This window comes from Oryctolagus cuniculus, chromosome 1 (assembly GCF_051225735.1).
Source record: "Oryctolagus cuniculus isolate XC-2025 breed Fujian yellow rabbit chromosome 1, ASM5122573v1, whole genome shotgun sequence".
NCBI lineage: Eukaryota > Metazoa > Chordata > Mammalia > Lagomorpha > Leporidae > Oryctolagus > Oryctolagus cuniculus.
The window spans coordinates 15,357,252-15,368,319 of NC_142867.1; the positions used below are offsets into that span (position 1 = coordinate 15,357,252).

Here is an 11,068-nt window from a genome sequence, read left to right on the forward strand (position 1 = left end):
ATCTATATATTTTATATATGTATATATGTATATACAGACACACATTGTGGAGAGAATTGTTACTGATATTTGCGTGTACTCGAAGAAGACAGAGTCCAAAAATTTAGAAGACCTTAATTATTTGCAGGTGAAGACATTAAAGAATATAGCAGTTAGTGATTGTGCGCAAGCCCAGTGAATTGATTTATTTAGGGAAACAAGAATGAGAATGCACATTTTGAAGTGAAAACAAAAATACAGCTGTCTTTGGCAATTTCCTTCACTGACTTCAACCAAAATGGTGATAATTAACTATCCAAATATCAATGTGTGTATCAGGATTGTTAATCTGTTCTGTCACATTGTATTGAAACAGACAAGGTTGTTACTATCTTGTAATGGAATCTATATTCAAATTTGCTAATGAGTTAGAATTGTACTACGATGGTGCTCAAAAACATGAAAGTATTCTATAAATGTGTGAATTTTATTACTGGATGGGAGATTGTTCTGCTAACCGTGCACAGGCGATGAACTTCAGGCTGCATTCATTTGCTTTTAGAGTCATATTCAAAACATCACCAACAAGACCAGTATCAAGAAGATCATTGTTTTCTTCTGCAGTGTTATAGTTTCAGGTGATACATTCATGTCTTTAAACCACTTGGAGTTAATGTTTGTAAGTGGTATGAAACAAAGAGCCAACCTCAATCTTTCATATGAATATCCAGTTTCTGGGTAACACATATGGAAAGGACTGTGATTTCTCCATCATGTATTCTTGGAGCTCTTGTCCAGAACTAATTGTAGAGATTTTTCTGGGCTCTTGATTCTTCTCCAGTGATGTCTGTGTTCATTTCATGTTTTTAACTATGCTATCTTGACTGCTATAGGTTTGTAACATAGTTTTAAATAGGAAGTGTGATACTTTGTAGTTTAGTTTAGTTAAAATATTTATTTGAATGGCAGATTGACACAGAGGGAGAGACAGAGAAAGAGAGCTTCCATGTGCTGGTTCATTCTCCCTATGGCTGATGGATGGGATTGGGACAGGAAAGCCTCTAGCGAAATTCAAGAGCCTGGGGCTCCATTCAGGTCTGCCGTGTGGGTTGCATGTACTTGGGCCAGTTTCTGTTGCTTTTCCAGGCTCAATGCAGGGAGCCCAATCAGTAGTCTAGCATCCATGTTTCAAACCAGTACTCTGATATGGGATGCAAGTATTGCAGGCGATTTCTTAACTGCTATGCCACAATGCCAGTCTCTCTTTTTTCATCAAGAGTGGAGCTTTGGTTATTTAATGTCTTTTTTATTATTACAAATGAATTTTTGATTGTCTGTGTTAGACAAGAATATCATTGCAACATACATGAACATGAGAAAATTATGTAACAGAATATTAGACCAAGATAGACAAATGCTCTGTGGTTGTAATCTCACTTATATGTGGGATCTATAAATAGGTCAGAATGAGAAAGATGAATAGCTGTGATCTCATTTATCCAGAGAATCATAGAAGTACAGAATAGGATGGTGGTTGCCAGAGAATGAAATGGGAAATGTAAGGACGTGGTCAGAGGGAACAGACTCTCAGTTATAAACAGGCAAGTTCTGGGGACCTGAGTTGCAGCATGATGGCTCTTGTTTAGTAAGACTTTCTAGGACACTTGAAATATGCTAAAAGAATACTTTTTAAGTGTTCTCATCATAAAGAAGATGATACAATGTAATATCCCTAAAAATTACAGGAGAGTAAGTGAGAAATATCAAACTTGTGGATTTCAGCAAGATTGTGAATGATATCAGCATTCTGGAGTAAATTGCTCATTTTGTAGACATTAGACCTTATTTTCTCTTTTTCTCAGCAGCACAACTTTGGAAAACCCTCAGATATTATTCCTCCCACTAAGGAAAATTAACTATGTTTTCTTTCCAGATACTGAGTAATACATTTTATTTACAAAACATTGATAGTGTTCTTATATTTTAAGAAATATAAAATGTAGGTTGGAAAACTATGTCTTTCCCAAGATTATAAGCTATCATCTTGTGATCAGGACTTGAATTCAGGTGCCATTTGAATTCCCTAATTCTGAACACATAGAACTGTCTGTAGCTGTGCTTGCTCATATATCTGGTTAGTTCTGAGCTCGGTTGGAAGTGGATCATATAGAATGGCCCTAAGTGCATGTCTAGGGTCCACCTTGCAGCCAGTAGTGGTGACAAAGAGAACATAACCAGGTGTCTCATTCTATTGCACACTATCTCAGACTTACTACTTGGTGGTGACAGGATTTCAAAAGTGAGAAGAAACGCATGAAAAGACTCTTGAGACCCAGGCTTGGAGTCCACATGGGGATACCTATGCTGAAACTATTTGCAAATGCTCATCAACCCTGCCACCAGGCCACTCAAGGGATGGAAAAACAGAATCAATTTTTGAAATCGGCAGTGAATTGTGGCTTTTTCACCCTGGTATAGCCTGTATTGCATAGCTTTGTGGGTTAATGTTATTTCTACTTTAAATGTTAATCATATGTTTATAAAGTGAATTGAAAATAGGTCTCAGAAAAATGTAAGAATGGGAATGGGTAGGAAAGACCAAGAGGGATGGGAGGGCAGATATGGTGGGAAGTGGAAAGAACCACTATGTTCTTGAAATTGTGTTTATGAAATGTTTTAATTTTGTATGCCTTATATAAAAAGATTCTGGGGATAAAAAGAATTTTTGTACTAAAGTACAACGTGACATATTGATATTCTGCAGGCAAAAGTCAGAAATCACTTATTTTTATTTATTTATTTATTATTTTTTTTGACAGGCAGAGTGGACAGTGAGAGAGACAGAGAGAAAGGTCTTCCTTTTGCCGTTGAGTCACCCTCCAATGGCCGCCGCGGCCGGCGCACCACGCTGATCCGATGGCAGGAGCCAGGTACTTATCCTGGTCTCCCATGGGGTGCAGGGCCCAAGCACCTGGGCCATCCTCCACTGCACTCCCGGGCCACAGCAGAGAGCTGGCCTGGAAGAGGGGCAACCGGGACAGAATCCTGGGCCCCGACTGGGACTAGAACCTGGTGTGCCAGGGCCGCAAGGCCGAGGATTAGCCTAGAGAGCCGCGGCGCCGACCCAGAAATCACTTATAATATTGAGTCTTTCAATGGAGTGTTTCTAAACTTCTAAAACATTTGTTTATCCATACATTCTAGACTTTATAGTTTGTTGTAAAAAATTTAAATAGGAAATCTTTATTACCAATAGGTATTAGAAATGATCTTGTATTTAGACTTCCCCAGTATTTTGAGGATTAACTGATTTATTAAAAAAAAATATCACTTTTCAGAGGAGAGATTGCTGCTAAGTGACTTGAGTTCTGTCCTCCAGGAAGTGGCATTTTTTGCCCTATCCTTGCTAACTCTCTTTTTCAGTTTTATCAGAAGATCTGCACACACACATTCTTCAATACCACGCAGCCTGATTTCATCAGGTGAGAGAAGAATGAAGAGTGTAACGTTTCCAGTTCAACGAGCAATTGCTCCTTTCAATTCATTTGCTGAACTACAGCCAGAGTGATCTTTAAATAAATCTGATCACATCAGCTTCTCACACTATCTGACTTTAACTTCTATTGGTTTAAAGGCTAAAGTCAACATGTCCTCTAAGATTTTTTGTGATGTGGTGGCATTCTGGCTCCTTGGAGCTGCCTTTCTCTGCTCCAGCTTTCCTGAGTCTCTCTCAGTTCTTGACTGTACCATCTCCTTCCATGAGAAAGCCCTTACACGTATTTTCACTTTTGCTAGGGTTGCTGCCCCCTCTCTCCTTAGTCCAAACTGGGAAGTCATCTTTCTAAATGTTTCTTACTTTTCATTTCCCATTTAAATAGTTTTTCCTTGAAGTCTTTGGGATAGTTAATAAACTATATGTTACTCTGTGAGGTATTTGCCTTTTCTGAGTCAGAGCAAAAAAAAATGTATAGCAATTTTTCTCTCTCGATGCAGTTTTCTTCTTCCTAAACTTGTGTTGTATTATAAATAAGCTTGAAATTCCTCAGATATGTTTTCTTGAATACGCAGGTGATAGCATAGCATAGGAAGTTCACAGTGACCGCAGAGACGGATGGCGGCTGTAACTCACAGTTTTATTCATTATGAATACGATAATCATAGATTCCTACAAGATAATGCTACTCAGGCTTAAGAAGGTTCAGAAACAAAAAGTAGTATGTAATTGCACAAGAGTATGGTATCGTGTATCTACTGTTAAGCTCCCAGAGTGTGAAATTAATGTGAAGGAAATCAGTCTCGTGAGTAATTTAGATTGGTTGAAATCTTAAACATGAAGGGAAGTGATGAGATACAGGGTCATTAAGGTAGCTTTAAGGCAGACAGGGTATAGAACTGTCTGCACTCTACTAATGAGAAGATATCCACTAAGGAATGACAGAGAAATGAATGAAACTTCAGGACTCCAACCGCTTTGAGTACAACGTTGTTAATCATATTAGTTCATCTTTGAACATCACCAGCAACATCTGAAAATTAAGGACACCTACATATCTCACTTCCCAACAAGACAGGACAGCAGACCTAGAGCTACAGGTCTTGAGTTTATGTTTTAGTTACAATATTTGCTTTGGCATAACTCAAAAGTGAGTGGTTATAACACAGAAATGACTCATAATCCTTTCTGAGTTTTAATTTTCTCCCTCTGCTTTAGTAGCTGGTTGGTGAGTTGTTGGGGGGAATCAACTGGCCACTGAATCAACAGTCTAGAGAGGATATTTGTTTAGATAGTTATTAAAAAGTTATATACCTTTAAAAACTTAGGTAGTATTTTTAATTAAATATCTTCTCTTAGCTTTTCTCTACAGATGGCTGTAATGGCCAGCACTTGGCCAGGCTGAAGTCAAGAGCCTAGGGTCTCACCTGAGTCTCCCACATGGTGGCAGGGGCCCGAACACTTGGGCCATCTTCTGCTGCTTTTACCAGGCCTTTAGTGGGGATATGAATCAGAAGTTGAGCAGCTAGGACACAAAGTCATGCCCATATGGGATGCTGGCATAGCAGGTGGCGGTTTTACCTGCTGCAACACAAGTCTGACCCCTTGTATAGTATTTTTGCAGCATTTTCCATTAGGTTTTTGAAGTACCCTCATATAATTTCTTATGTCCTACAGAAAAGTGGACATAAAATATAGTAGGCAAAAATATTCAGGTTGCTATAGGGCTGTAGTGCAGTCTTAGTTATGACAAAATGTGAGAAGACAATTATTCACTTATCAGTGATAGATGGCTAAAAATTTGTAAGCATAAGCCTTTTAAAATATTTATTTATTTATTTATTTGAAAGGCAGAGTAACAGAGAGAAAGAAAGAGAGAGAGAGAGACAGAGACAGAGTTCTTCCATCCGCTGGTTCACTTCCCAAATGGCTGTAGTTCCCAGAACCGGGCCAAACTGAAGTCAGGAGCCTGGAGCTTCTTCTGTGTCTCCCATGTGGGTGTAGGGGCACAAGTCTTTGGACACTCTCCGCTGATTTCCCAGGAGCATTAACCAGAAGCTGGTTGAAGTTGAACAACCAGGACACGAACAGGTGCCCATATGGGATGCCAGTGCCACAGGCCGCAGTTTTACATACTATGCCATGGAGCCAGCCCAGGAACGTATACTTTTGATTAAGAAAATTCTGAGTTCCAGCATAGACTCTGTTCCTCACTAGTTCAATGTTCATTGATGCTGCTGAAATCTATGCTTAAGTTTCATCAATGATCATAATATTATCCACCTTATCAAGTTAGGAGGTAGTTTAAACGGGTTAGGTAGAGGACTTTGAGTACTACCAGGCACATAGTATAGATGATTTTTTCTATTTGCACGAATAGTTGCAAGAGTAGTACTGTATATTGATATTCATAAACCTATCATTGTTATGCATAAATGCAAGAAGTCTTCATTAACATTTGCAAGGATATTGACATTTAAAAATGTTATTCTTTTTAGTACAAATTTTTAATTAGTTTTTAACAGATTCAATATAATAAATAGATACAACTCTAAGGATATAATGACATCACTTTCCTCCCTCCTTTCCCCCCTCCCTCTTTCACCAGGTACCGAACATCTCAGCTGTATTTTTCCCATCTATTTGCAGGAGACTGGCTTTGCATAAAACTGGTGATGTTAATTTACTCTAATTTAAAAGTGAAAGCTGTAATTTTGTAATCAGTTCTGACTCCAATTTCAGGGCTCATCCAGAGTCACAGACTTAAGTTCCATAATTTTTGATTGTAAGGATAAATATCCACAGACCCTCTTCTAATTGTTGACATAATTGATACCTTTGTTCACTTCTTTCAATTAAAAAGTCACTGCTCTCTGTTTTTCCTCATAATGTTACTCAGCCTTGCTGCTTTGTGGACATGGGAGAGGGAAATCACACCTTCCTGACTGAATTCATGCTGGTGGGCTTCTCAGCAGACCCCCGGTGGCAGCCCACTCTGTTTGGGGTATTTCTGATGCTCTATTTGCTAACCGTGTCCGGGAACATGACCCTGATTATCCTAAACCAGATTGATTCCCGTCTGCATACACCTATGTACTTTTTCATTGGCAATCTATCTTTTTTGGATTTCTGGTACACCTCTGTGTACACCCCCAAAATCCTGGCCAACTGTGTCTAGAAAGATAAGCGCATCTCCTTGGTTGGATGTGCGGCTCAGCTATTCTTTTCCTGTATCACAGCCTACACTGAGTGCTTTCTCCTGGCAGCTATGGCATATGACCTGCCATGCGGCCATCTGTAACCCACTGCTTTATTCAAGTATCATGTCCACTTCGCTGTGTACTGGGCTTGTTGCTGGCTCCTACTTAGGGGGGATTCTGAATGCCATAGCCCATACTGCCAACACATTCTGCCTGCGTTTCTGTGGTAAAACCATCATCGAACACTTTTTCTGTGATGCACCACCATTGATAAAAATGTCCTGTACAGACACCCCGGGGATATGAACAAATTCTTCTGGCTCTGGTTGGCTTCACAGTTCTCTCCAGCATTCTTGTCATCCTGATTTCCTACTTCAACATCCTGCTGGCTATCCTGAGGATCCGTTCAGCCTCAGGGAGGTGGAAGGCCTTCTCCACTTGTGCATCCCACATCATCTCAGTCATGTTCTTTTATGGGTCCTTGCTCTTCATGTATTCCAGACCTAGCTCCACCTACTCTTTGGAGAAAGACAAAGTGGCTGCACTGTTCTACACGATCATCAACCCACTGCTCAATCCTCTCATCTATAGCTTGAGAAACAAAGACATCAAAGAGGCCTTTAGGAAGGCAACACAGAGCATACAGCCACAGTCTTGAAGGTGGTCTTTTGTTTGGAATGCTGTTATTGCATTGTTAAAATAATTTGGTTGTAGACATGTTTATATTATTTTCTGTATTTCAATTAAAGTCAGCAACTTTCTCTTTCAACAATGAAATATTGAGCAAATTACTCTATTAATTTTGCATGAAATAAATTAATTTGAACTTATACTATTTGATTATTTGATGCTCTGCAATATAACGGTTTGCTTCCTTGCATGCAACAAATCTCATAAATTTGAATCTGCTGTCATTTTTAAGACACTTTGGTGGAAAAAGAAACTTCATAGTTTCTTGAATATAGTTTAACTCTGAAGCTTGGTGAAAATCTTCACTGGATGAGGAACTTTTGCTTGCAGTGACATCTAGTGGTTTGCTCAAGATTTTGCAGATATTTATTTTTGGTAAGATGCTTCCTCTCAATTCGTTTGTAAAACTAGCTGAGTATACAGATAATATCTTTGTAAATCTTGTGTCTCCCTACATTTATATTGTATTAAGTAAAGTAATTGAGTTGTTTGATTACAAAAAAACTGCACAAGAAAAGACCACTTCTAAGTCCATGGAGAAGTTTGTGTCTTATGATTGTTAACATCAGGAGAAGAATAAGGGGAGAGTATTTTCTCCAACCTTGTTACCTGCAGAGAAGTCACAGTTGGTTACATTAATGGACTAAAGGTCTAGCTCCTAACAGATCATCCTTTTGTTTTTCTGTCAGGCAGAGTGGACAGTGAGAGAGAGAGACAGAGAGAAAGGTCTTCCTTTTCCATTGGTTCAACCCCCAGTGGCCGCTGCGGCCGGTGCACCGCGCTGATCCAAAGCCAGGAGCCAGGTGCTTCCTCCTGTTCTCCCACGCGGGTGCAGGGCCCAAGGACTTGGGCCATCTTCCACTGCACTCCCACGCCACAGCAGAGAGCTGGACTGGAAGAGGAGCAACTGGGACAGAATCCAGCGCCCCAACCGGAACCAGAACCCAGTGTGCCAGCGCCGCAGGTGGAGGATTAGCCAAGTGAGCTGCTGCAGCAGCCTAGATCATCCTTTTTCAAAGTTTTCTCTCAAGTGCCTAGAACCTCTCACTTCTTTTTTTTTTTTTTTTTGATTTATTTTATTTTTTATAAAGGCACAGTTACACAGAGAGGGAAACAATCCCTTTATTAAACCCTCCTCAAATGTTCCAAATGACCATGTTTTACCTGCCAGGTTCATGATGGACTGTGGTCTAAGGAGATAAAAATGTGCAATTCAACTGGAATTGGATTGTTCACGTGCTTAAAGATTATATGAAGTAATTTGTAATTGGGGAGGAATGGAACACTGATAATCTAACGAATCCAGGGGCATCAACTTTATGTTCACTAGCGGCACAAAAGTTTGAAGGATAAATGAAGGACAAGACATTGATAGAACAAGCTATGACAAGATGTACAAATATAGTGATAATAAATATCAGATGTTGAACTGAATCCTTTGAAATGAAACCTGTACTACTAAACTGAAAAAGTAAATAGCCAGAATGTTTCTCCTCCCCTATGATCTTTGAGAAGATATATTTGAAACTCAGTGATATAGCCTGACTATTGGTATTGCAGATTTACTGGCTAAATAAATGCTTTACCTGAGTAGGTACAGGTCAAACATCTCTGATGTGAAAATCTGAAATGAGAAATCATCAAAAATGTGAATATTTTTGCTCTGCCATTAAATAACAAGTGAAAATCCACACCTGATCTCATGGGATGGGTTGAAGTTCAAATGCAGGAACATTGAAAATATTGTATAAAATAATCTTCATGGGCTTATGGTATATATGAAACATAAATATACTTCATGTTTAGAATGAGATCCCATTCCTTAATTGTCTCAGTAAGTATATACAAATATCAACATCCAAAACATCCCAAATTTGGAAATAATTCTAGTCCCATGTTTTGGATAAGGGACACTTAATCTACACTTAGTAGAAAGATGATAGAACCCATTGGAACATTGGGAGATCCTGAGATATTGGACTACAGCATTTGACAAAAATGGGAATGATCTGAAAATTTTGAATCTAAAATTCTCTTGAGCCTATATTAAAATATAACTTCTTCCTATTATCTGAGAGAATAAAACTGTCCCAGATGAAAACTTTTCACTGACTGCACTTTGAAAAGTGGCTTACCTGCGGATGCAATTTTTGTTACTCAACCTCAGTGTCCACATTGCTTTTGGGATCATAGTTAAATTCAAAATTAAACACAATCTGATATTTGTAGGACCTCATCATTTTGTATTGAGAAGTATTTGGGAACATGTAAAGGAATGTATTCTTGGGTAGGAGAGCAAGGAGAAAGATATAGTGAGTTTCATATGGTGAAATTTATTGACATCGGCATGAAAGATTTGGAATTACATTTCAATTCTTTGAAAAATGATGATAATTTTTTGGGTTGGTTAATATTGAATTAAAAGTACTATAAGCAGCTGGTGCCATGGCTCAATAGGCTAATCCTGTGCCTGCGGCGCCGGCACACAGGGTTCTAGTCCTGGTCGGGGCGCCAGATTCTGTCCTGGTTGCTCCTCTTCCAGTCTAGCTCTCTGCTGTGGCCCGGGAGTGCAGTGGAGGATGGCCCAACTCCCTGGGCCCTGCACCCACAAGGGAGAACAGGAGGAAGCACCTGGCTCCTGGCTTTGGATCAGCGCGGTGCGCCAGCCTCAGCGGCCATTGGGGGGTGAACCAATGGAAAAGGAAGACCTTTCTCTCTGTCTCTCTCTCTCTCTCTCTCACTGTCTGCTTTGCCTGTCCAAAAAAAAAAAAAAAAAAAAAAAAAAAAAAAAACCTGCTATAGGCATTAAAGTAAAAATGTCAAGCCAACTTGGTGTGACCATTGAGGAAGATGTCTGTAGAGGAAAATCAGGATATTGTATACATTATTGTGTGTAGCTGGATCAGTCATTGCCTAACTATCACCCTCCTCACTTGTCATCTTCTTTCTCTCAGGACAATACTTTTACTAAGACATTAAGAAATGCATTGTTAAGTAGAATTATTGTCAGCCTTGTGAAGTTCTACTGTCAGTAGGCTAGGGAAGTGTGTATGAGAAGCAGTAATGGAATTAGATTCCCAGTACTATAGAAACTAGATTGGATTGCATAACTGTAAGAGACAAAATAAAAGCAATTGCTCAGATAGAGCACAAAATTTAGCTCATGATCAATTATTCTGTTGTGCAGGCATACATAGCAGTGATAGAGATAGGAGACAGACAGATTAAAACAGACAGGTAGGGAGGGGCAAAGGGCCTTGAGGAAGAATAACAATCATTGGACAAGGTTTGCATCAGCCAAGGTTCTGAACACATTGGATCTGTTTCAGCACTCTATTAACTTCCCTATGCAAAACAAGTTATTCTGGATTTGACCTCTGAGTGGCTGAGAAGGAGTACTTCTGGTTCATGTTATTAGCATATCAATGCAAAAAGGGATTCTGGCATTTGTTTCCTGATTGACCCATATCTAGTACTAGAGGTTTTCAACTTATTAGATTATATGGTAACCAACCAGGAAAAGTTCCCCATTGAAAACAGATATCAACACAGCTAAACATGACCTCTTTGGCACTTTGATTGAATTTTTAAAATGATGATAAGATTAAATGTGTACATAGTGACAGGATAAATAAAAATTATATAAATAAAGATATTTTTATGTTTTGTTAGTATGAATAATAAATACTAAATGTGAAGAACTGTA

The 11,068-nt window shown here is 39.0% G+C and overlaps 1 pseudogene; it reads left to right on the plus strand.

Annotated features, from left to right (window-relative positions):
• Positions 1–6,389: 6,389 nt before the first annotated feature.
• Positions 6,390–7,330, plus strand: LOC100353899 (olfactory receptor 9G4-like; annotated as a pseudogene).
• The last annotated feature ends 3,738 nt before the right edge of the window (positions 7,331–11,068 follow it).